This window comes from Erinaceus europaeus, chromosome 6 (genome assembly GCF_950295315.1).
Source record: "Erinaceus europaeus chromosome 6, mEriEur2.1, whole genome shotgun sequence".
In the NCBI taxonomy this organism is placed as follows: Eukaryota; Metazoa; Chordata; class Mammalia; order Eulipotyphla; family Erinaceidae; genus Erinaceus; species Erinaceus europaeus.
This window is the reverse complement of record NC_080167.1, coordinates 7,749,765-7,776,926: the sequence shown is the minus strand read 5'-3', so window position 1 is coordinate 7,776,926 and position 27,162 is coordinate 7,749,765. Positions and strand designations below refer to the sequence as shown.

Here is a 27,162-nt window from a genome sequence, read left to right as displayed (position 1 = left end):
TCCAGCCCTCTGTACAGTGTTCCTCGTTCTCATCCTTATCCACCTGCTGCTCTCCAAGGGGACACTCTTGTCACTAGGTCTTCCTAGGCCTGACCTCCAAGTGGAGATGGAGGTGAGACTGGCTCGATGCTCCACAGCTCCATTCCTCTTCTTGGATGTGGGAAGATGGAATTTCCCGCTTTCACCTTATGAACTGTGAGCACTGACCAGCTGCACCCCTGGTGACGCCCAGCTTCCTCTGGTTAACCCAGAGCCATGCAACTCAGGTTGGCCCCTTTGGTGAAAAAGTGGCTGCCTCCGTGTGCGTGCATGTGCGTGTGCGTGTGCGTGTGCGTGTGTGTGTGTGTATTGCTCTTTACTCTGCCCCACAACTTCTACTGAGACTGGAGGGTGCTTATTTAAACATGGCACTGGCTCCTGATGAAAGGAGCTGGGGTCCCTGAGCCATGAGGATGACAGCCCGCCCCCATCTTGCTTCAGAAGGTGGGGTAGGGGCAGGGGGATGATGGGAAATGGCCCGGGTTATCCTAGGCCGCTGGGATGTGGGCTTGGTCTGTTACAGCTGTCTTTAGTGCCTTCTTACACTGGGAAGGGTATGGACATACAACCAGAGTCTGCTTCCCACTCTCTACACACACTGATCTATGCTGGAGGCTTCTAGAACGTTTTCCACTAGCCTCCGTGACTGGCGTTCAGATATGAGCGTGCAGGCAAGACAGTGTGGTGGGGTGGAGGGGGCACCATGAGAAGAGACTGGACAGTCACAACACTTGTGTTCAGTGAATCTGCAGGCTGGAGGGTTGGGGGGAGGAATCCAATGGGTGCAGTGACTCCAGTTCTGGAAACAGAGCTGGGGGAAAGGGAGCTGGAGGGAAAGAGTATTTCTTTAAAAATAAAAATAAAGGCAGAGACTGCAGCTCTGACTTTAGTCTCTGACTGTTGAGGGGAGAGGGTGTGAGTGGAGCAGTGCTGGGCTTGTGACACCTGTGAGGCCTCCTTGGGTGGAGGGAGGGGTTGTTCTCCACAGCAGACAGGGAGGTGGGTGCCAGCTGTGGGGGAGCCCGACAGGGGCCTGCTGCCCAGTCATGCTGCAGAAAGCCAGACTCTGCTGAGCCAAGTTTTTGTACTGAATATGAAAGGAGCCTGCTTTGTTTCTCTTTCTTTTCTTTTTTTTTTTTCCCTCCAGGATTATTGCTGGGGTTCCGTGTCGGCCTACAGATCTACAGCTCCTGGTGGCCACTTTTTCCTTTTTAATTGAGAGGGGAAGGGGAAATATATAGACAGAGAAAGACAGAGAGAGGCAGAGAAACCCCTGCAGACCTGCTTCACCACTTGTGAAGCATTCCCACTGCAGGAGGGAGCAGGGGCTTGAATCCAGGTCCCTGAGCATAGTACTCTTGTGCATAGTACTCTCTGCACAGTATGCTTGTGTATAGTACTCTGTGTACCACTGCCCAGCACCCCATACCTGGTCTTAACTATTCTTTATTATTTTGTTATCACCAAGGTTTTACCACTCTGAACTGCTTTTTTTGTTGGCTTCATACAAAGACAGAGGGAGATACAGACCTGTCACTGACTCTTCCTCTGCTGCTCTGGGGTCTGGGCTCTAACGCGCACCGTGTTGATGGCAAAGCAGGTGCACTGTCCTGGTGAGCTGTCCTGCCAGCCTGATTCTGCATCATCCCTAGGGGGCTAGGCTAGCAAGTAGGGACATGAGTCCCTGGAGGTGTCCTTTTACTTCCAGATTCAGTTTGGGCCTAGTCACTGTTCTTTTGCCAAAGTCCTTTGTAAGCCTCTCACCCAGCATTATCATTCATCTGGGGCCATATCAGGCAGTCTAGTCCTGGGGGCTGGAGGGGTCACTTTCAAGGGGGGGGGAATCTGAGTTGAACAGCTGGAGAGCAGAAGCAGGAGCCAGCATCCTGGCAGTGATGGGAGAACAAGAGATGTCAGGAGTGTCAAATATGAATGATGGGTCAGCTTCTAGAGTGGAGCAGGAACTGGGAAGGAAGCCTGCCAGGAGGAAAGGAAGAGAAGATGCTCAGATCTGCTTTCCATGGGTTCCTGTTAGTGCAGGGCGTATCCCCAAGATGCTCAGGGTGTGAACAGGAGAAATACAGAGGGCTTCCCAGCAGAGCAGAGGAGTCACGGGACACCAGCCTTGCTGCCCGAGGCCCCAGGTAGATAGATAGTGGCTCTAAAACATCACAGCAGCACCCAGATGTCTGGGTGAGGGCCCCTGGGCTTCCCTGCCTTCCTGGATCCAAACCATTTGCTTTCTTCAGACCCTGATGCCAGTCAGCTTCCCCCCCACCCCCGCCACAGGTCTATCCTGGCTGCTTAGGATGTGAGCACAAAGGGAAAATGCCATTTGACAAAAGGAGACGTGGCTGTGATGGATTTATTAATAGCCCCTAATGCCGGTAATAGGCAATCTGTGATTCTGTGCTTAAGAATCTGTCAGGCAGATATTCCCGCGCCACATTAAGGATCCCACTCACAAATGCCTGTGAGCCTCCGTGTATTAAGGGAGGTGGTGGGAGAAGAGCGTTATCTCTAGGAAAACAAACAGAGATCCCCACCCCCAGCTCCTAGTCCCTCAGATGCTCCAGAGAACCCACAGTAAGTAAGTGAGCTGGGTGAGTCGCCTGGAGGCTCAAAGTTTCGCAGTGCATGGAAAACAGACGCTGGCATTCTTCATGCATTCTTCCTGTGTGAGCGCTCTAGAAAGAACCAGGGCTGGGGGGGCTGCTGCAGGCGGGGGCCGGGGCTGGGGAGCAGCGGAGGCTAGGCAACAGGAGATCCATTAGGGCCCTCTGGCTTCATTCATTACTATTTAGCTTAATTCAGAATTCAAAAAGCAAGAACATGTTCCCTATTGGCTATTTGGAAAATAATAGTAAGGGTGGGAAAAATTGCCCATAGTCCACACAAACATTAATAGCCTCTAATTTTTTTAAATTAGGGTTTTTAAAAAAAAAAAATATATATATATATATATATATATATTACAATATGTATTACAATAGACAAGGACACGGGTTCAAGTCTCTGGCCCCCACCTGCACTGGGGTGAGGGTGGAGCTTCAAGAGCAGTGAAGCAGGTCTGCAGGTGTCTCTCCTTCCCTATCTTTAGCTTCTTCTTCTCTTTCAATTTCTCTGTCTCTATCCAATAAAAAAATAAAATATTTTTAAAAAGACTTTTAACAGAGAAAAGGACTAGGACAGGAGCACTGTGTTTTCTGCTTGTGTGCTTTAATAGTTATTTATTCATTAGCACCAGAAAGAGAGAGAATGAGAGCATCACCCTGACTTAGTGATTCTGGGTATCAGACTTAGGACTTCATGCTTTTGAGTCTAATACCTTATCCACTGTACCACCTCCCAGACTGCCAGAAGCTCTGTTATATGCAGTGCTGGGGATCAAACCTACGGCCTCATAATACAAGTCCTGTATTCTACCTGCTGGGTCACCTCCCCAGCCTCTTAAAAGAAAATATGTTTTAGTTAAGGATGAGAGAGAGAGAGAGAGAGAGAGAGAGAGCTGCTTGTACATGTTACCATGTGCAAAGAACTGGGCTTGAGATCTCAGACACTTCACGAGCTGCAGTGTTCTCTCTCTCTCTCTCCCTCTCCCTCCTCTATTACTCCTTCCCTCTTAATTTCTGTCTCTAACCAAAATACATAGAAAATATTCTTAAAAAATGAGAGAGAGAGAACAAGAAAACCAGAGTTCTTATCACTCTAGCATATTTAATGCTGGGAATTGAACTTGTAAGCTTAGCACTCTACTACTCAGTCTTATTGATCATTATCATCTAAGTTCATTTCCCACATCTACGCTCGACCGGACCTGCCAATCTACGCGGAGATCTTCGCCCACCCTGTCCAACACTTGACGTCTCGTCACCAAATCTGGTCCCCTAGGCCTACACTGAACTTCTCTGTTCCAGACTCTTGGAAACAGAGTTGGCAGTCAGCTGAGGTCAAGAACAAACACCTCATCACAGACCCCTGCAAGCGTCAACCCGGCTTTGACCTAGCACGTTATGATTGGGCCCTCCTCAATCGCTATCGAACAGGCCATGGCCGGTGCGCCGCTATGTTCCATCGCTGGGGAGCCAGAGACGACCCGAACTGCCCCTGCGGCTCCAGACAGACTATGACCCACATAGTCAACGACTGCCACCTCTCCAGATTCAAAGGAGGTCTCGAAACTTTACATCAGGCTCAACCTGACACTGTTGACTGGCTACGGAAGAAGGGCAAACGCTAGAAGAAGAAGATTGATCATTATTCAATTTCTTTAAAAAAATTGCTTAACCTTAGTGAACTATAAAGTGATCAGAATCCAGAGAGAGAGATAAGAGGGGTACAGGGGCCAGATGGTGGCACACCTGTTTACGAGCATACATTACAGTGCGTAAGGACCTGGCTTCAAGCCCCTGGTCCCCACCTGCAGGGGGAAAGCTTTGCGAGTGTTGAAGCAGGGCTATAGGTGTCTCTCTGTTTCTCCCTCCTCCCCTCTCAATTTCTCTCTGTCTCTATCCAGTAATAAACAAATAAAAATATTTTTGAGAAAAGAGGGTACAATTCCACACAATCCTTACCACCGGAACTCCGTATCCTATCTCTTCCATTGGAAGCTCTCCTATTCTTTATTCCTCTGGAAGCATGGACCCAGGATCATTATGGTTGAAGAAGGTGGAAGGTCTGGCTTCTGTAATTGCTTCTCTGCTGGACATATGTGTTGGCAGGTTGATCCATACTCCCAACCTGTCTCTTTTCCTAGTGGGGCAGGGATCTGGGGAGGTAGGGCTCCAGGACTCATTTTGAGGTCGCCTGCCCAGGGAAGCCAGGGTGGCATCATGGTAGCATCTGCAACTTGGTGGCTGAAAAACATTAAGGTATAAAGCAGAAAAAATAGTTTAATAATCAGGAACCTAAAGGCAAGAATAGAGCAGATGATATTTGGGGAGTCTCCATTTTAGAAAAAGCTAGGACGTCTATTTTCAGTATTTTCAAGGGGCCCATGACTTTATGAATTTTTGCCTGCTGTTCCCACATCTTGACTGTTGTGAGCAGAGTTGCAGTGCACACTGGTTGTGTGTATGACTTTTTTATTTAGTATTTTAGTTTTATTTGTGTAGATGCTGAGGAGAGGGATTTCTGGATCACAAGACAGACCTATTCGTAAGTTTTGGAGAAAGTCCTCTACTGTTTTCCATGAGGGGATGGACCAATTTACTATCTCCCTGCCACCACCCCCCAGCAGTGTCAGTGCCCCTCCCCTCTTATTTCCCCATTGCTGGCCAGCACTGCTTGTTTTGGCCTTTGTGATGTGGGCCACTTCAAGGGCGTGAAGTGAAGGCTCAGCATTGTGCTGATTTGCCTTTCCTGATAATAAGTGAGGAGCCTTGTTTTTTGTGTCTGTCAGCCATCTGCCAGTCCTATTTGCTGAAGTGACTGCTCAGCTCTCCTCCCCTATTTTGATGGGCTGTTGATTGTGGTGCTATTGTCTGTCCTATTGTCTGTGGGATGTCTTCAGACACTCACTGCTTCCTGTTCACAGAGAGGCAGAGTGGTTTGCCCAAGGTCACCCAGCTTCTGAATATTTTTTTTTGGGGGGGAGGGATTGGAATCTAGTTCTTAAGAGTTTTCCATGGCTTGGTGGCATGTCAGGGCTTCAAGGTCAGCTCCCAGAAATCTGGTCAAGGGCCATTAAGGCCAGCTGGCCTCATCCATCCTGGGGAAGTGGCCTTTCTGAGCTGTGACCCAGCCCCCATTTCTGGCAGCTTCTGAGTATTTCTTGGGGAGACCTGCTTGGCTGAGTGGTTTCTCTTCTCCTCAGAGAGAGCCATCATTTGTTTCCTTTCAGGCAAGTGGGCAATTAGAGAGCCAGGCAGCAGGCCTGTGCTAATGGCCTTTGTTTGTGGCTCTGAATGCAGCTGCCAGGGTGGGCTGGGCATCGGAGGGCTGCTGGGCCCCAGGCTCTGGGAGCAGAGAGAGCGTGCAGTGTGACCACGCAGAAGGGCTTCCAGGCATGTGTGTTTGTGTGTACACATGTGTACATGCATATGAGTGTGTACACATGTGAGTGAGCACATGCATGTGTGTGATAAACTACAGAGGTGGGGACATGATTATGTCACCACAACCTGCTTCAACCCTTCCCTTTCCTAGCTGCTTCCGGTTTCCCTTCCCATGTCTTCATCCAATATCATCACTTCTTTTTTTTCTCCTTATATGTATGTTACAGGCTCCTTTTCGGGGAGTGTGGTTTGGAGGGGGTAATTCAGTTAGAGCAACAAACTAAAATAGGGCTGAAGTTCACTACCACAAACCAACAGTTAGAAATTCATGATCAACTACCTACTTAAAGAAAATAACTTGCTTTTTATTTGATAGGACAGAGAGAAATTGACAGAGGAGGGTGAGATAGAAAGGGAGCATGAAAGAAAGACACATGCTGACCTGCTCTACTGCTTGTAAAGCTTCCCTCCTGTGGGTTGGGACTGGGACTTGAACCTGAGTCCTTGAGCACTCAGCTGGCTGTGCCACTGCTGGACTCCCTCACCTACCTACTTTTTTTTTTTTTTGCCTCCAGGGTGATTGCTGGGGCTTGGTGCCTGCACTACGAATCCACTGCTCCTGGAGGCTATTTTTTTTCCCCATTTTGTTACCCTTGTTGTGCTTCTTGTAGTTGTTATTGGTGTCATAGCTGTTGTTGTTGGGTAGGACAGAGAGAAAAGAAGAGAGGAGGGAAAGACAGACAGGGGGAGATATAGACAGACACCTGTAGACCTGCTTCACCACCTATGAAGCAACCCCCCTGCAGGTGGAGAGCCGGGCGCTCAAACCGGGATCCTTAACGCCGGTCCTTGCACTTTGTGCCATGTGCGCTTAACCTGCTGCGCTGCTGCCTGACTCCCCACCCACCTACTTTTATACGCTTTTGTAAGTGCTTTAATACAAACACCTGAGGCCTGGAAATAGCTCACCTGTGTGAGGTCCTGGAGTAAGAGCCTTGGCACCCCATGGCAGCACCGTGGACAGAGATCACCATGGATGGTGGAGTGATGCAGTGATTTCTCTCTCTCAGTCTCCTCTCTCCATTCCCCCTTTTCAAGCTAAATTTTTTACAAATTGGACTAAGGAGATTGCTCAGCAATGGTATCACACAGGGAAGGGCCCTGTTGCTACATAAAAAAAATCTTTAAAAGGAGGCCAGGTAGTGGTACACCTTCGGATGGTGTGTCATGCATGGTAGCATCTGCAACTTGGTGGCTAAAAGGTGGTAAGATATAAAGCAGGACAAATTGTTTAATAACAAATTGTGGCAGAAGACATATCGCCATGGGTCTGGGAAGATATAGGAAGATGGACAACATATCTTTCTGGGCTGAGGAAGTAGTAAGGGACACTATTCCAATAGTAATGAGAGCTGGACTTTAGTACCCATTCAACTTTGAATCATGAAGACCGGGGAGGGGAGGGGATGGGGCTGGGGAGACAGTGTAATGACCGTGCCTGAGGCTGGTAAGTCCCCAGGTTCAATCCTCAACACCACTAAAGCCGAGGAACTCAAAATTAGGAATAGAGCAGATAAAATAGGGGACTTCGTGTGGGAGGAACCTAGCATGTCTATTTTAGGTATGTTCCAAGGGGCCCATGACTTTAGTAATTTTTGTCTGAGCCCGATAGCTATCATGCAGGTGGGCTAAAAATTTTGTCTGGGAAGATGGTATCAGAGTTGAGAATAGGGCTAGAAAGCTAGATTAGGGTAGAGAGTAGTTCCAAAATATGAGGAAAGTATATAAATACCATTAGCTATTTACCCCATCAATATGACCCAGGGCCCATATATATTCCTATTTAGCACAGTTGCCTTGTGTGACTTCTGAGTCTCTGTCAGTCTGAGCTCATAGTAGTCGGCCATCCTATTTCAAATGTAAACTCACCTCTTCCCAACATCTCTCCTTATCTCTTTAACCTTTCAGGTTATCACTAGACCTTATTCCCCCCCTTATGCTGTCATATTCCATAAGCTATAAGCTCCCTAAGGTCAAAGGTGTCTGTCTGTTTTGCTCACTGCTCTTTCTCCAGGACCCCAAACTCATTGTTCAGTAATATTAGTCAAACAGATTGAGTGAAGGATGAGAGCAAAGTGTCTCGTACATGCTTCTTAAAACAATGGGCACAAATAGGATCTTATTTTAGTGTCTGCCTCCTTGATTGCTTGGGTGGGGCTAAGCATATATGTGTGTGTGTGTCTGTGTGTATATGTGTGTATGTGTGTGTGTCTGTGTGTCTGTGTATGTGTGTGTCTGTGTGTGTATATGTGTGTATGTGTGTATGTGTGTATGTGTGTGTGTCTGTGTGTGTATATGTGTGTCTGTGTGTGTGTCTGTGTGTGTCTCTGTGTGTCTGTGTGTGTGTGTCTGTGTGTGTATGTGTATATGTGTGTGTGTCTGTGTGTATATGTGTGTTTGTGTGTGTGTATGTGTGTATGTGTGTGTGTCTGTGTGTGTGTGTGTCTGTGTGTGTGTGTCTGTCTGTGTGTGTATGTGTCTCTGTGTGTGTGTATGTGTGTGTGTGTGTGTGTATTTATTGGCTATTGAGGTTTTCTGTTTTGCAAACTGCGCCGTTTCTGTCTTGAGTTGTTTGTTTCATTCTTAGAACTTGCAGGACTACTTTCTATAGTTCTGTTTTTGACCCTTTGTTGGTTATGTGCCGTGCAAATATTTTCTCTATAATCAGTGGTGGCATATTTTCTTTGCTTATGGTTTTTTTTAAACATAAACTAAGCAATTCGAAACTTGCAGTTCAGTGAGAAGAGACATCCACTCAACAGAATATGTAGGATCTCCATTGGCTATAGGCCCTATGTACATGTGACCCACATACTTGCTCCCTATAGTACAACAGTACACGCCTTTACTTAAAGGACATAGTATGTGCAAGGGGAAACAAACAAAGAAGGAAGAGGATAAGGAATGGTATGATTTTCAATGGAGTGGCAAGGGAAAGATCCACAGAGAAAGTGACATTTGAGCAAGGACACAGGGTATGTATCTGTTAGTGTTGCTTCAGTGGCAAATTGAAGAAGTATCTCTGAGTTTATTCATTAAAAATTTATACGGGGTCTGGCGGTAGCTCAGCAGGTTGAGTGCACATGGCGCGAAGCACAAGGACCGGCTTAAGGATTCCGGTTCGAGCCCCCGGCTCCCCACCTGCAGGGGGGTCGCTTCACAAGTGGCGAAGCAGGTCTGCAGGTGTCTGTCTTCCTCTCCTCCCCCACTCCTCGTCTCCCCTCCTCTCTCAATTTCTCTCTGTCCTATCCAACAACATCAATAGCAACAATAACAATAATGACAACAACAAGGGCTGTAACAACAAGGACAACAAAAAATAAAATAATTTAAAAAATTTTATAGTATGTTTTAATTGAATTTAAGGTTGTGCTCATCCTATAAAGATGATGCGGGAGAGTCCCTGACTCAGAGCCGGTGTGTGGTGGCCAGGCCTTGGAAAATCTGGAAAGCAATCCAGAACCCAGGCAAGGCCTCTGCCTGTCCCCCTTTCTTCACCCTTGCTTCCGTTTCTTTGACAGATGGTGTTTCTCTGCCATTTCATCTTCATGGGTAGTGAAAGATGGCTGGTGACCCTGCTCAGGCCTTCTTGACTCAATCACAAAGGGTAAGTGGTTTTTTTGGTTCCAGCACTGAGTTTGCAGGGAGTGGAGTCTGATTGGTCCAGTTTGGAGGAAGGGCTTCACTCTGGTCCAGTCAGCAGCATGAATGGTCATTTATGTAAACAAGGTTGCAGGGTTTCCCTCCCCCATGGAATATGGGTATGGGGCTTAGAAGAGCCACTTGAAACATTGGTCATACATGGTGTGTGTGTGTGAGCAGAGCACATACAAGATCCTCATCTGCTGTTCCAAATGTTTGATGTGGCATTTTCATCTCAGTTCTCCCTTGTTTTGAATGAAAGGGACACTTGGAAATGTTTTTTTTTTTTTTTTTAAATTAACTACAGATAGTTTCCTCTGAAAACACACCATCCCTTGCCTGGTAATTTTAAATTCTTGCACCAGATGCCAATCACTGAAGGAAGAAGTCCATCTCATATCTGGACTGACCTGCAGATAAGAGGCTGTGTGAATCCTCTCTTCTCCTACTTAGTTCTGGCTCAGTACTGGTCCCATAAAGAAACAAAGGTCTCAGAATGGGGACTGCAAAAGGGCCATGGATCTTGCCCTCAGGGAATTTACAGCTTTATCGGAGAGGGAGATTAATTAACACCCAAAGAGTCAAAGATCATAATCCTGGAGAGGAGAGTGAATTAAAATGTAGAGTAAGGGAAAGGGTGTGGGCTGGGCAATTAGAACAGAAGTGGCATGATATAGAAAGGTAGAGAAAGGGATCAGAAGGTGCTGGGACAGAGTAGTCTGCACTCAGGTCCTGTAGTGGTAGGGAGCTTTGAGGGACGGAGAGGGAGCCAGGATGACTCATGAGAGAGGTTAGAGAGTTGGTTCAGGAAGGAACTTGGTCCTCCCCCCCATCCCCATACTTGGTCTTCTGAGCTATGAGGAAAATGTTGGTCCTTATTTAAGGAAACCTGCAAAGTCATTTAATAAGCTTCAGCCAGGGAAAAACAGTCATATCTGTGCCTTAGAAGAGGCTCAGGGTAGAGTTTGGGGCAGGGCCAAGGCAAATTGTCCAGTTGCCCAAGCCTTTGAGACAAGGGAAAAGGGATGCTGACGGTCAAGTATTGTGTAGGAGTCTGTACATGTGAAGGGAGATCTTGGAAGTTGTTTGTTGTGTGCTGCAATTTAACTGTGAGTCAGGGTAAGACTTCTGAGGGGGAGAAGTCTCTTATCACTCCCTCTAAGGAGCACAACTCCGCAAACCTCTTGTCGTCTTTCCCTTTGGTGCAGAAGATGGGATCTGGTGGAGTAGTGGGTTTTGAGTACAGAGAATTGTTCTTCATACGAATAGAGACAAACAAATCAAAAACAAAAGAAGCAAGCAAACTATTTCCAAGACTTGTGAGAACCATGATGGTTATCTTTGGGAGAAGGTAGAGTGGGGACACAGAAATTTGATGGTGGGTGTGGTATAGAATGATACACTGTAATCTTACAATCTTGCAACCTACTATTAATAAAAAAATTTAAAAGAGGCAGTAAGTCCTGCCTCTTGTAATCTTTAAAATTATCTTATTTTATTATATTTGTTTATTTTCCCTTTTGTTGCCCTTGTTGTTTTTTATTGTTGTAGTTATTATTGCTGTTGTTGTTGTCATCGTTGCTGGGTAGGACAGAGAGAAATGGAGAGAGGAGAGGGAGACAGAGAGGGAGAGAGAAAGACAGACACCTGCAGACCTGCTTCACCGCCTGTGAAGCGACTCCCCTGCAAGTGGGGAGCTGGGGGCTTGAACCTAGATACTTTCGCCAGTCCTTGCACTTCGCGCCATGCGTGCTTAACCCACTATGCTACCGCCCGACTCCCTAAAATTATTTTTATTTACTTATTATTGAATCAAGACAGAGAGAAATTGAGAGGGGAGGGGACATAGGAAGAGAGAGAGACAGAGAGACCAGCAGCCCCGCTTTACCACTTGTGAAGCTTTTCCCCTGCAGGTGGGGACCAGGGACTTGAACCTGAGTCCTTGGTACACTGTAATGTGTGTGCTTAACCAGATGTACCACTGCTGTCCCCGAGAATCTTAAGTGCACATGAAACCACAGGCCTGGCACTTATTGGCTGCCATGAGGTGGCTTTGTGAATGGGGGCAGGTGACCTTGTCAGAATTCCCTTTTATTGGCACCTTCATGGTGGCCATCAGGACAAATACATAAGCTACATGAGCACAGAATGGTGACATCAGAGGTCTTCAGCTCTCTGGCCGAATGGCCTGCTAGTCCTTATTTGGAAGAGCCACTGACATTCTGAACAGGAGGAATACACACAGCTCACTGCACCAGAGAAGTCTTATCCCAGGGCCACCAGCCTGCCTTGTAATCTAGGTCACTATCACTGGGAAAGCAAGGGTCTGCTTTCCCTAGCATCAATCACTGAAAACCAGTGGTATTAGGAAGATGCAGCTCCGGGTGACTCTCTGTTCTTGAATGATTGGGCCAAAATTGTTGCCTGACGACTACTCTGCTGTTGGGTCAATCAGAGTTCAAGAGATCAAGGAGAGACCTATTTTCCTGCGCGCCCAGTCAGGTAAAATCTCCACCTAGACACTTTTAGGTAAAAGGCAGGGCTATAATCTGTCCTTGGTCTGTTGGAAATGAGGGCACAGTGCACATGTAGACAGCTTTAAATGTTCCCCGTGATTAATGGGGTGCAGGAACTATTGGATCGTATTGATGGTGGTGGGAGACATGTTGCCATGGGTCTGGGAAGATGTAGGAAGATGGACAACAGATCTTTCTGGGCTGGGGAAGTAGAAGGGGGACACTATTCTAACAGTAATGAGAGCTAGACTTTAGTGCCTATTCAACTCTGAATCGTGAAGTCCTGGGAGTGGGCTGGGGAGACAGCATAATGGTTCTGCAATATGGCTTTCGTGCCTGAGGCTGGTAGACCCCCAGGTTCAATCCCCGACACCACCAGAGCTAAGCAGTGCTCTGGTTGGACTCTCTCTCTCTCTCTATCACTTTCCCTTTGTATCTGTCTCATTAAAATAAAATATAAGAGCTGCAGATACAGCATAATGGTTATACAAAAGATTTTAATGCCTAAGGCTCCTAGGTCCCAAGTTCAATCCCCAGCACCACCATAAGCCATAAACTAGGGATGAACAATGTTCTGGTTTCTCTCTTATGTGTCTTTCTCTCTGTATTTCTCTCTTTATTTCTCATTAAAATAAAATAAATTATATTAATAAAATAAAATATTAAAAAAACAAGTCCCGGGAGGAACCTCAGCAAAACATTCCACCTAGCTTTTCTTTAATCTTAAAGTTTTTTTTCTGAGAGTCCTCAAAGTTTCCCCAGTCAAATTGTTGGAGTAGACATCTTGGGATAATGGGAGAAGAGACTCGATAGCGTGCACCTGATAGGCATCACCTGGGAGCTTGTGACGAATCAGCTGAGGGCTGTGATCTCATCAAGTGCCCACCCACTGTTACTTAATCTGGGCAGGTGGGTCACAATGACTAAATCATCCTGTATAGGTAAGAGCTGGCAAACCATGGACAATGGGAAGAGAGGGACTAAAACATTATAAAAGCCCAGAGCGGTATAAAAATTTGCTCTGGAGACTGTCTGCTCTGAATGCTCTCCCAGGGTGTATTTGACCTTCATCTCCTTGTTTCCTTACTGAACTCTGCCAGCTTTCTCTTGACATGCTGATGGTGCTTGTGCTTGATCATTCAATTCTGTGGCATGGGTAAACATCTAGAAGACCCACTGGGGAGGGGCATCCTACATTTTCTGACAACAACATGTGAATGGTGACATGAGGTGTACTTAGCAGGGTGATTTTCCCTGAGGCAGGTGGACTTTGCCTCCATGGAACTACTTCCCACCTACTGGGATTTTGAGCCTTTCCCCCTCTGTCTGGTTTGTGTTTAGTCACCATTGAGGGAACAACGTCTGCGCACCTGCATGGATCCCGGTGTTTGACACCACCTGTCCCATTCAATCCCACAAGGCAGGCGTGATGGTATGTTTCCCTTTAAAGATAAGAAATTTAGACCTCAGAGAGTTTAAATAACTCACCCAAGGTCACAAAACCAGGAAGGGGCAAAGCCAAAATAATGCCACAGTCTGCTGAGTTCAGAGCAGGTGTGCTTTCTTCCTTCCTTTTTTTCTCTCTCCCTTTCTTTCTTTCTTTCTTTCTTTCTTTCTTTCTTTCTTTCTTTCTTCTTCTTTTTTTTTTTGTTAGGTGAAAATAACCAGTTCCTTTCATTCGGCAATGGATGAAGCACAGAACTCTTCAGAAAGAGCTTAGCGTTGCAAAACCAAGCATCCTGGAATGAAATGGTGGGGGGGGAAATCGCATTTCAAAAGAACATAACAAGGTTTTTAAAAAACGTGTCTCTGTTCATTGGTTTTCTTCTTTCCCCTCATTATGAAAGCAATTCATGTTCACTGTGGAAATTTGGAAAATGCAAAAAAAAAAAAGTATAAGGAAGAAAATAAAAATCACCCTAATCTTATTACAGAGAGAAAATTGCGGTTAACATTTGTTTTATATCCTCCCAGAATTTTTTATATGCCTAAATGTACATATGTATTTTTTAACATAATTGAGATTATCCTGCCAAATTACTTCCCAGAAAGGTTGAACTAATTTACAATCCTACCAGCAGCGTTTGAGTCTACTTCCTTCACCCGGGCCAGCCACATAAAGTGTTTTCTTTTTGTCTTTGCTAATTTAATAGGCTTAAAAGGTGGTGCTTATTTTCATTTGCATTTCTTTGATAACTGAGTAGAACAAGTTAAAAAAACTCATAAGCTTATTAGATACTTGTATTTGTTCTGCTGAGAATTGTTTTTTGTTCATTTTTTTCTACTGCAGTTTTCATCTGTGAAATGTTTCTTATTGATTTGTGAGAGCTCTTTACATATGGCAGAGCTTTAACATTTGTCTTGGGACCATTTGGATATACTGTTTTCTCCCTGGTCTTCCATAGTCAGTATAGTTTCTTTTAATTTTTAAGTTGGCTGTTTGACTTCATTTGACATATGGATTTGGAGGGAGCAAAAATAGAAAGGATCTTTTAAAATTAAGGTTAATGTAGCTTTATTTTTCTAGACGATAAAGAAATATGGTTTAAGACTTTAGTCAAGCATCGTAGATCATTCCCCAGCCCCTCTCTCTCTAGTGGTCCCCAAGCATAGCTGCAAGCTACCATCACCCATATCAAACAGATATCTCAATGCCCAGACCATACCTGGAACCAGTAAAACAAAACATGGGCATGAGCAGAGGGGAGGCACGTAAACAGGAGATTGAACCTGGGAATTAGCACTTTAGTTTAAAAAAAAAAATCACTTTATGGGAGTTGGGCACTAGTGCAGCAGGTTAAGCACACATGGCGAGAAGCACAAGGACCAGCTCAGGCCCCCGGCTCCCCACCTGCAGGGGAGTCGCTTCACAAGCGGTGAAGCAGGTCTGCAGGTGTCTGTCTTTCTCTCTCCCTCTCTGTCTTCCCCTCCTCTCTCCATTTCTCTCTATCCTACCCCACAACAATGGCAATAACAACAATAACAACAACAAGGGCAACAAAATCGGGGGGTGGGGGAAATGGCCTCTAGAAGCAGTGGATTCATAGTGCAGGCACTGAGCCCCAGTGATAACTCTGGAGGCAAAAAAAAAAAAATCACTTTTTTGAGGAAATTCTGATTCATAAGATGTTTGTTGTCACAGGGCTATAGTTTCACATCTTTCCATGATAGGTATTGTAAACTCAGCCCTATACTCAGCCACCACCCACTGTCTCACCTCCCTCTACCACATGGCACTGAGTTCCCAAACCTCTTTCTTTTTCTTTCTTTTCTTTTTTAAAATTTCTTTATTGGATTAATGTTTTATAGTCAACAGTAAACACAATAGTTTGCACATGCATAACATTTCCCAGTTTTCCACATAACATACACCCCCCACTAGGTCCTTCTCTTCCATGATGTTCCAGGACCTGAACCCTTTCCCCCCACACACCCCAGAGTCTTTGACTTTGGTGCAATACACCAACTCCAGTCCAAGTTCTGCTTAGTGTTTCCCTTTTGATCTTGTTTTTCAACTTCTGTCTATGAATGAGATCATCCCATATTCATCCTTCTGTTTCTGACTTATCTCACTTAACATGATTCCTTCAAGCTCCATCCAAGATGGGGTGAAGAAGGTGAATTCAACATTTTTAATAGCTGAGTATTGTTCCATTGTGTATATAGACCACAGCTTGCTCAGCCACTCATCTGTTGTTGGACACCTGGGTTGCTTCCAGGTTTTGGCTATTACAAATTGTGCTGCTCTGAACACAGATATACACAGATCTTTTTGGATGGGTGTGTTGGGTTCCTTAGGATATATCGCCAGGAGAGGAATTGCAGAGTCATAGAGTAAGTCCACTTCTAGCCTTCTGAGAGTTCTCCAGACTGCTTTCCACAAGCCCCAACCCTATTTTAACTTCCACTTTGAGCCCTTGGATCTGGATTAGCTTTTTCTCCTCCTTCTCTTTCTCCTCTGCTTCCTCTTCCTTTTCTTCCTCTTCCTCCATTTCCATCTCCTTCTCCTCATTATTATTATTATTATCATCATCATCATCATCATCTCTGGGGCTTCACTGAACCAGGATGACTTTTTTGGAGATAGATAGATAGAGAGAGAGAGAGAGAGAGAGGGATGGAGGGAGTGTATGTGGGGATGGGGGTTGGGTGGAGGGAGGTATCATAACACCAAAATTTCTTCTAATGTGGTGAGGGCTGGTCTTGAACCTGGGCTGAATCTATATTTTAAAATAACACACCCACCAGATATGTGCAATGTGAAGCCACAACTGAGGGTCACTGCTTTATTCCATCTCCCCCACATCATGGAAAGGATCCCCAGATGTGATGCTGACACTAATACAAGTCTGCAACAGTGCAACATCCAGCCACTGCCCAACCATGGACTACAGCACAATCCCCAAAATGAACCTCTTTCTTCTTGGAGAATAAGTCAGGATTGTGGTGAGGCCAGGCAGGGCTCCTGGGGGTAAGAAGTCTGTGTGCTCTGGAGGAAGGGGGAACAGCACAGGAGGGGGGTGGTGAGGTTTCTGATCGCAGTCTTCTGGGAAAAGAAATGCAGAAGGGAGAGAACTCAGTGCGGAGCCTGGGTTTTATTATCTCTCTCATACTTGTGAAGAAACTCTGGACCAGAGTTCAAGCTGGTTGCTCAAGGTCAGCCAGAAATTTGTAGGCTCAATTATCTTGCTCTAAATTGTGAGAGAAGGGACATGCTCTGGGTACTGGGTCTCCCCTTGGGTGGAGGTTTGATGGAGCTCTTTCTGTTATATGAGGGGCTGGCCCTGGATCTGGGGGCTAAGATCTGGGTCCTCTGGTGGTTGTGGGTCTGTTCATGGATATCTCTTTGGAAGAATCAAGGAATACTTCATGGATCAGCTGTGCAAACTTTATCTTGAAGTGCTGTAGATAGTGTGCAGGAACAGAGTTTGAAGTGCGGGTATCTTGCGTAATCATGGAAGGTCACGGAGAGAAACACTGCATCTGGGTTCTCTTCCTTACTTTACCCTCAGCCCTAGTCTCACCTGGACTCAACTTTCCATCAGTCCATTGACATGGCCTGCCTTTTCTGTTGGACTTCTTCTGTCTTCCAGGTGTGGCTCCCTTTCTAAAGCCCTCCCCTTTGTCAAAGATGCTTCCTAGTGACCTCTTTGAATCCATCCCTTCTCACAGAGGAAACAAATGACAATAGAAAAAGAAAAAGGCCATAGTCTCAGTCCTGGCTAATTGGGATTCAGAGCCCCCAGCCCTCAGCTTCTCCTAACATATCCTTCCAGGGTCTAATATGCATTTATTTATGTAGTGCTAGGGGAATGAACTCAACACCTTGAGTTTGTAGGTTAAGAAGGCAGAGGGGCAGTGGTGGTGCCCTTGGTTGAACACACATGTTACAATGCTCAAGGACCCCAGGTTCAAGCCCCCGGTCCCCACCTGCAGGGGGAAAGCTTTGCGAGTGTTGAAGCAGGTCTGCAGGTGTGTCTCTGTTTCTCTCTCTCTCTCTATCACCCCCTTCCCTCTCGATTTCTGGCTGTCTCTATCCAATAAATAAATAAATAAATAAAGATAATAACAAAACAAAACAAAATTAAAAAAAGAAGGAAGAAGAGGAGTAGAGGGGGGAAGCAAAAAAGGGAGGAGGAGGAGGAGAGACAGAGAGAGCCCTTGGTGCTGCTCCCAGTGCTGCCTGTGGTGCGGGTGCTTGAATCCAGGGCCTCATGCATGATAGATAGCACACGTGCTGTGTTGGGTGAGCTACCTCCCAGGGCCCTGTCTGCACTCTGAATAACTGGGAGTACTGGATACTGGCTATGAGTCTCTTGTCTCACTCTTCTTCATCTCTGAGAAGTTGATGAAAACATCTAAAACCAAATAAGCTATTTTGGGGCTGCTTTTTGTTTGGAACTGCTCAGGTGACCAGACCATTCCTTTCTGGGGACACAAATAGTTGCCTAGTCACTTCTAGGCCATTGTTTTATTTTTAAAGAATGTGGGCCCATAGCCACATGGACAAAGAGACCAAGGTGACCTTCCTGAAGCCTTGCAAAGACCAAAGCACAATGTCCTGTCAGTTGGAGGTTGAATAGCAGCTGGCTTGGAAGCACTCACTGTGTGAAGTCTTTACCTCCAAGAATAATATCTAAAAGCTGGGTACCAGTGTGATTGGCCATTTTTGGGTGAAAAAATTGAGGTGAACAGTTGGAGCCCATAAAGTTCAGGATCACCCCTGCTCAGCAGCAATGGAACACTCTGCTCTGTCTGCCTGCCTCTCCCACAGTGGCCTGGCCTTGGCAGTGTGTCCCCAGAGGCCTGTCCATCACCACCAATCGCCCCTTCCTACACCTTCTTACCCCCACCCTCTTCTGGAAAGCTGTCTCTCAGAGCCTTCCCTCATCAGAGGGTGACAGTGTTCCTCTCCAGGGTGGCTCTAGGCGTGTAATTACTAATCAGATATAGGCAATCAAGCTGCGTTTCTACCCCCCTTCTCCTCCTCTCAGCCCCTCCAGGGACACCTTTCTGGGGGGAAGGTGACTCCTTCTGGAATTTAGATTAACATCAACAACTGGGGTGGGGGCTGGGGGGACGACAAAGAAAGGCATCAAACCTGTTTGCAAATTGCAGATGACAAGGCATCTTCCTTGCTGGTTTGCTCTCTGCTATTTTAAGGGGCCTCATTTAGCATAATATTTGCATCGTTTGTGTCTTACCCGATAATTAGGAGTAGAGACAAATTCTTCCTGTTCCCAGACTAAGGGCATTGGGGTGGAGAATAAAGGAAGCCATGAAGTTGGAACTCAGGCCATTAAGTCTTTCAAAGTAAATGCTCCATGCCCCTAGGCCTCCTCAACACACATGCACATGTGCACACACACGCAGTCATCAGGTCCTACTAACATTCCCCGAACACCAGACATTCTGAACTGGGATCATCTCTCTTTGTTCCGCCCTAGGGAGCCCCTGCCCTGCCCCTCTCTTAAACTCCTACAGAATCCCGCACTTATGGAATCACTTGTGCATTTGCTTTCTCCTGCCTTTCTTTCCTCTGAGATGCCTATGACTTTCAGATTAAAGGAAGAATTGGAGGGGTGGCAGAGGTTGGCTCAGTGTGGCTGCCCAATACCCAGTCACCACCCCTCTCCTGCAGGATCTAGCATCTTGATTTTCATCTGAAAACCTAGCCCTCCTCCCATCTCACTGCAACAGCCAGAGCTGTTCAATAGGCTTTCTGTAGTGGTGGAACTGCTCCGTACTATAGCTGAGGGGCCCCTTGTAATTGGTTGGGACCTCCAGACAGGGCCTGGATGGGCCACCTGTTGGTCTGGTTTCTCCTGACATAATTGACTTCACCTGTAGTGACAACTGCAGCACCGAGTCAGTGGTTGAGTATACCTAAACACAGAATACTGTTATCCTTTATTAAAAAGCTCTGTCACTACTGGCCTTCCCAGGAGAGAGTGACTGTGCCCTTAAGGGGCCTTTTCCACATGGCCCAGGAATGAGCCACCCACAGGTGCTGGCTTTCTCTCAAGAATGAACACCTTCTGACTCAGTTGCTTATGTTAAAGAGGGCAAATCAAAGTCTTAAAAGCACATGGTAGTGAGAGATGCTACCAAGGGCTCAGGACTGAAGCTCAGTGGAAGTCCTGTGTGCTAGTGATATAGAAAGTCACACTCTGGGAGCATGGAAAGAGGATAGTGGCTATGTCTGGGGGAGGATTAGGACTAGAGGGCCCTAAACCCCAGCTCTACCAAGACCTGGAATCTTTGTAACCAGGAACCTTTCCTTGAGCCTGTCACTGAGAGGGAAGAGAATTTGGAGGCAAGTGAGGAAGTTGGGTCTTGTGTTTCCCTTACTTAGAGGGACAAAAAGGAAGTGGTAATAGTGGAGGTGTGGCTTAGAAAGGAAGAGAGGCGGGGCCTTAGAAAGTATATAAAAGAGCTCAGCTTCCTTAACAACTTCACCATCCCCCCCAAATGAGTCACACATCTCTATGCATATGCATTTTCTTTTTCCTTCCCTCCTTCCCTCCTTCCCTACCTCTCTCCCTCCCTCCCTCTCTCTCTCTTTCCTTTCCTTGCTTTCTTCCTCCCTCTCTTTCTCTTTCTCTCTTTCTTTCTTTCTTTCTTTCTTTCTTTCTTTCTTTCTTTCTTTCTTTCTTTCTTTCTCCACCAGGGTTATCACTGGGACTCAGTGCCAGCACTTTGAATTCACCACTCCTGGAAGCCATATTTTCCATCCATTAGCTGGGACAGCTATTGAGAGAGGAGTGGGGGAGACATAGAAGGAGAGAGACAGACACCTGCAGACCTGCTTCACCACTTGTGAAGCTTCCTTACTGCCGGTGGCAAAACAGGGACTCAAATCCTTGTGCTTAGTATGATACGCACTTAACCGGTGCAACCACCACCAGGCTTCCCGCCTTTTCACTTTCCTAAGTAAAGGTTTATGTCTGAGACCAAAGTTCTTTGCAGTTCTTTGGGGGAACAAAACTGTGTCGAACCAAATACCATAGGGGAAGACCTCTTAGATCTCCTAAATGTTCACTCACAACATTTATGCAAAAGACTTTCGTACCTGAGGCTCTGTGCATCCAAGTTCAGTCCCTGGCATCACTGTGAAGCAGAGCTGAGCACTGCTCAAACTAGTTACACTTTGCCACACCAGCTTTAGTGTGGTAGGAAACTGCTTTATTGCTGGTCCAGTCTGCACTCAGAGGCTGGAGTCTGTTAACTCAGGTCAACTTCTTGCTCGCCATGGAGTGTGGGCCTCTTATACAGACAGAAGTGAGGGAGGAAGTAGGAAAGCTAGGACCTGGATCTGGGGACAGTCAGGGAGTGGTGGAAGACACCCCAAATCTTCTTATCTTTAGGACCATGGCTCCTGAAACGTCCTTTTACAACAAAGCTCACTGTGGGTCTTGATGATTCTTTATCATTCCAATTGGACAAAGCTAGAAAGATCTGGGGCTGTCTTTCTGTTTTCAGATGAGGCTTCAACACTGTAACTGCTAGAGGTAAATTCAACCTAGTTTCCTCTCTCCCAGGTCACCTCAGACAGTCCTTTGGGGCCTGGTTTCAGGACTACTCTGTCGCTCTTTTCATCTTCCCACCAGGTATCAGGACAGAATTCTTTTTAGAGGAGATATAGAGACATTGCCTCCATCTCTTTCATCATTGGATCCTCAAGCGTGATGTGGAATCCCATGCTCTTTCAATATCCTTTTAGAAAATGTGACTCCTTTCAAATTTCCACCAGTTTTTTTCCACCAGGGTTATCACTGGGCTCTGTGTCTGCACTATTCCTCCACTTCTGAGAGGACAAAGAGAGAGGGGGGAGAGGTGAGGCAGCACCACCCCACCACTGTGAAGTTCCCTGCCCAAGTGCCCCCATATGGTGGCTGGGGGATTGAACGTAGATCCCTGTAATGGTAAAGTGTGTTCTCTGCTAGGTCAGTCATCTCCTGGTTGCCCACCATTCAGCTTTTTAAGAGCCCATCAGTGCCTGAAATGGGATTTGCCAGTAGTTAAGGATGTAGACTTGGTAGTTAGACATAACTGATTTTATTTGTTTATTTATTTATCATTGAATAGAGACAGAGAGGAATCGAGAGGGGAGGGGGAGATAGAGAGGGAGAGAGACAGAGAGACACCTGTAGCCCTGCTTCACCCCTTGTAATGTGTCCCCCTGCAGGTGGGGACCAGGGGCTTGAACCTGGGTCCTTGCTCACGGTAATGCGATGTGTGCACTTAACGCGTGTGTCACTGCTTGGCCCCAATAGTTTTCTTTTTTCTTTTTTTTTAAATGATTTTGCCACTGATGCACTTTATGAGCTTAGTTAAATTTTATAACATCCATAAGCCTTAGTAGTCTAAATTCCCAATGTGAGTAAATGATGTGACAGACAGTGCTGGTTCCTTAGCCAATATACCCATGTCTCATTTCCTTTTCTCATGATCATCTCCTTGTTACAGGGGTTAAAAAAAAAAAAAAGAAAAAAAGAGCCAGATGATGTCTGGAGCCGTGGTAGCCATCTTGTGTCCATGAGGCAATAAATATGTGAATTGATAACCAACACTCTGAGGATGATGGGAGGGTCATCAGTCTCCTGTAAGAACCTAGACCCTTAATTCTTTCATTGGTATGCTCAACCAGCACTGGGGTATTCAGTTTCTCTGTAAAGAATGTCCTTATGACTGAGGCCATTGGTAGACAAGTTTCTTGTTATTGGCAGCTAAAACCCTTATACATAATACATCAGGCTCAGACCTACAGCCTGTTGTGAAGAATAGATAATAAAATGCATGAAGAATTCTTTGCCTCAGCCCGAGAACATGATAAACAAATAATAAACCAGCACTTATTATTGACGGGAATAAATACTCAGAGGTCCACCGGTGAGATGGGAGGAAGCACTGGCAAACTGATGGGCTGTACAACTCGGTTCTCCCTTCCTACCTGGATGGCCGTGTGGATTATGACATGTTAGCACAAAAAGTCCATCTTTGGGCTTCCATTCAGCGTGGTGTCTTTCGTTTTCAAGGTAAACTGATCCTGAGAACAAGGAAGAAACTGTGCCCATGTCACATAATATGGCTTTTGAGGGAAATCGGTGGCAAAACTGGACTCTCTGGGTGGGTCTTAGAGACCAGAGCCTGTTCATTGGTAGAAAAAAGTACTAGGGGCCTAGGCACAGAGGGAGAGAGGGTGGGGGGGGGGATGCACTTATTAGAGGGAAGGTGGGAGTGACTGGTGGGCAAGGAAGTCAGACTGGTGACATTTCTCACAGACCAGCAGCTTTTCTTTTTAATTGGGGGTTAATGGTTTATAGTAAATATAGTTGTTGATACATGTGTAACATTTCTCAGTTTTCTGCCAAACATTCTCACCTTCAGCCTAGATCCTCCTCTACCATCAGGCACAAGGATCTGAAAACTCCCTCCCCTCCCCAGAGTCTTTGACTTTGGTGCAATACACCAACTCCAGTCCAAGTTCTGCTTAGTGTTTTCCCCTTTCTGTTCCCATTTCTCAACTTCTGTGTATGATTGAGATCATGCCATATTCATCTTTCTCTTTCTGGCTTATCTCACTTCAAACAATTCCTTCAAGCTCCATCCAAGGTGAGGTGAAGAAGGTGAATTCATCATTCTTAACAGTTGAGTAGTGTTCTATTGTGTATATAGACCACAACTTGCTCAGCCACTCATCTGTTGCTGGACACCTGGGTTGCTTCTAGGTTTTGGCTATTACAAATTGTGCTGCTATAAACATAGGTCTATACAGATTTTTTTGGATGGGTGTATTGGGTTCCTTAGGATATATCCCCCAGAAAGGAATTGCAGGCTCATAGGGTAGGTCCACTTACGGACTTCTGGGAGTTCTCCAGTCTGCTCTCCATAGGGTTGGACTGATTTACATCCCACCAGCAGTGAAGGAGGGTTCCTTTGTCCCCACAATCTCTCCAGCATTTGTTGTTACTGTGCTTTCTGAGATGAGCAGCTTCTTATACCCAGTGAAGGAGAAAGCCAGGGGTGGGGGATGCGGGGTGGGCAGTGGGCAGGGTGGCTGGTTGGGTTGTGTATTGGCTCTGCTGCTGTTGGGGCTCAGTTATATCTTGTCTGGTTTGGAACTTTAGGGCCTATAATGGTCAATTCCCCATTGCCAGGCCTGTGACAGAAGTTCCAGGAAGGTCAGCAGCTCTGATGGTCACTTCCTCATTCCACAGAGCTCTCATTCATGCACATTCAGTGGCATCCATTCCCCTTCCAAGGAGTTTGCAGGCTGATAAGAGGCCGTTGTAGAAGGAGGCATCACCTAAGGAAGAAGTAAGCGTGAAAAGTGTGGCCAACCGTGCCCATGGACAGAGGCATGGTGCTCAGTGCGCATGACTCAGCATTTTGCTCCTTTGTCAGATGGGCAGGAGATGTCTTTGGGGAGTGAGGAGGGTCTTAGCTGGAAACTCCTGCCCTGAACAGTGGTACCCTTATATCCAGTGGCTCTTCCATTCATTGCTCATCAATTCATTTCCTCAAGAATCCACCAGAGACCAGGCAGTAGCACATCCAGTAGAGCACACATGTTAACAGTGCAGTGCACAGGGCTGGGCGGTAGCACAGCGGGTTGGGCGCATGTGGCACAGAGCGCAGGGACCGGTGGAAGGATCCCGGTTCAAGCCCCCGGCTTCCCACCTGTGGGGTAGTTGCTTCACAGATGGTGAAGCAGGTCTGCGGGTGTCTATCTTTCTCTCCCCCTCTCTGTCTTCCCCTCCTCTCTCCATTTCTCTCTGTCCTATCCAACAGCGAACGACATCAACAATAACAATAATAACCACAACAAGGGCAACAAATGGGGGGAAAAATGGCCCCAGGAGCAATGGATTTATGGTGCAGGTACAGAGCCTCAGCAATAACCCTGGAGGCAAAAACAAAAACAAAAAAACAACAGTGCAGTGCGCAAGGACCCAGATTCAAAATCTCAGGCCCTACTTGCATGGAGGAAGCTTTGTGAGTGGTGAAGTAGGGCTGCAGGTGTCTATCTCTCTCCTTCTCTATATTTCCCTCTTCTCTCACTTTATCTGTCTCTATCTAAAATAAATAAATAAATCACTTTTAAACGTTGAGAAAAGAACTTCTTACTGGTGAGCTGGGCACAGGGCAGCTGTTGTTAGCATGTTGTGGGGGGGTGGTGAGTGGAGCAGGCAGTGCACAGGAGAAAGGGCTATGGCCTTCCCAGAGCAGAGCCCTGATGCCTGGCTGATGGAACTGTCCAGCATGTTAGGGTTCTTGTAGGACCCACCTGTCACAGGCGTTCCTTATCGGCTTGGCTCCTCAGAGACGTCCCATAAAGCTGACGATAGCTCTCCCCTCCTCCCTTTGCTGGGAACATCTTTAGAAGATCTTCTTTGCTCCGTATCATGGAGACAGTTTTGGAAACATTCATACTAGGGGGGCTGGTGGGACAGAATTGTTTTGTGATGGCAGGAAGGGCATGGAGTATTTGGGGGGGGCAGGAAGACCCTGAGATTCTAGTGGGTGGAGTATGGGTCCAAATGTGAGAATCCAGGCTAGGGTCTGAGTGGTGGTACACCGGACTGAGTGTACATTTTATAGTATATATGATGAGGGTCTGGGTTTGAGCCCCCACTTCCCACTTGCAGGGGGAGGCTTCATAAGCAATGAAACAGTGTTGCAGGTCTCTGTCTCTCTATATCTCATCTCCCCTTTTGTCTTGATTTCTCTCTCTCTATCCAAAATAAATAAAATATTTAAATAAATAATTTTAAAAAGAAAGAAAAACCTTCAGAAAAGAAAGAAAAAAAGGAAGGAAGGAAGGAAGGGAGGAAGGTTAGGGGGCCAGGTGGTAGCACACCCGGTTAAATGCATAGTACTATGTACAAAGACCCATGCAAGGACCTGGGTTTGAGCCCCTGCTCCCCACTTGTAGTGAGGATGCTTCATTAGCAGTGAAGGAGGTCTGCAAGTACCTTATCTTTTTTTCTCTACTCTATCTCTCCCTCCCCTCTCAATTTTTCTCTGTCCTATCCAATAAAAATGGGGGGAAATGTTTGCCAGGAGGGGAGGATTCATTGTGCTGGCACTAAGCCCTAGTGATAACCCTGGTGGCAGAAGAAAAAGAAAGAAAGAAAGAAAAAAAAAAGAGAAAGGAAGGAAGGATGAACATAGAATTTCATGTCAGAGAAGCTTGCATGCAAATTCTCTGCTTGGTCCTAGCTGTGCAAGATTGTGAGTCACTGCCCCTCTCTGTGCTTCAGGTATCTGTGAGATGGGATGCCACTTGTAGTGTGTGTGTGTGTGTGTGTGTGTGTGTGTGTGTGTGTGTGTGTATGTGTATGTGTGTGTCGACAACACATGCTTATGTAGAGCTTTGTGCATGGTGACTGGCACTCAGTAACACAAGGATTGGACCCAGCTGGATCCCTGGGGGAAGTGCATTCCAGTCAGAGGGAGCAGCCACTGAGCTGTGGAGACAGAGCATGCTGAGCATGCTGGGTGTGTTCTAGGAGCGACAAGGAGGCAGTCTGATGCCAGCAGAGTAGGTCAAGGGAGAGCAGTAGGGGATGTGGGCAGAGATAGCTGGAGCCAAATAAGAGAAGCTTGACTCAAATTCTTTGCTAATGGCAGAGACTTTGACTGTTTCTCAGAGTACTCTGTGAACACCACTGGAAAAGCCTAGAAAAGTAGAGGCATCTGCTTCAATTTGTTTCCAAAGGAAGAAAACCATAGCACAATGCTATTGTCTTGAGAATGGGCTACAGAGGGGCCAGGATGGAGCCCAGTGAGGGGGGTACTGTGGTGGCCAGGGAAGACGTGGCTGGGACTCGGGGAGGCAGTGAGGAGTCCAGTGCAGGATATGGAAGGTTTTCAGCAAGTTACAAGGTGTCTGCTCTGCCTTTCACAGCCACCTGGGTCACCAGGGCTTGTGTAGCTGTGTAGCACACCCACCCACCCCGGCTCCACCTCCACCGTGGCTCTGCCCTCATCAGACACACACGTCTGCTCTAGGAGTCACCACAGCCAGTGACTTCTGTGTCTCTGGCAGGAACATCAGCAGAAGCTTTTATCTTAATTAGGTTACATGTCGCACCATCATCCGTCCGTCTTCCCGGATTAATTTAGGGGAGAACACGAGGGTGATGCTGGAAGGGAAGACAGCCCCTGACTGATAACTATGAATCAGGACAGACTGGTTAGAGTCTCCAAAGCCTCATCAGAAAGGAGGAGGGCGGGGAATAGTATTTGTTGATGACGTTTTTGTGACGAGAATGTATAGGCTGTCTTGAGGTGGGGGCTGGATGGCTCAGGAATTGCTGCAGTGGGCTAAGCCTGCCTTAATGGGGGAACTCCATCTGCACCCCTCACACTTAGGGCACTGATCATATTACCAGGCTGGTCAG

The 27,162-nt window shown here is 46.5% G+C and overlaps 1 long non-coding RNA gene across 1 annotated transcript in view; it reads left to right on the top strand.

The window, feature by feature from the left end:
• The window catches only part of LOC132538989 (uncharacterized), a 155,432-nt gene that overhangs the window by 8,037 nt on the left and 120,233 nt on the right, over positions 1-27,162 (top strand). Inside the window, exon 2 of the long non-coding RNA XR_009550308.1 lies at positions 9,617-9,702. This is a non-coding gene — a long non-coding RNA (uncharacterized LOC132538989). The remainder of the gene's footprint in view (positions 1-9,616; positions 9,703-27,162) is intronic.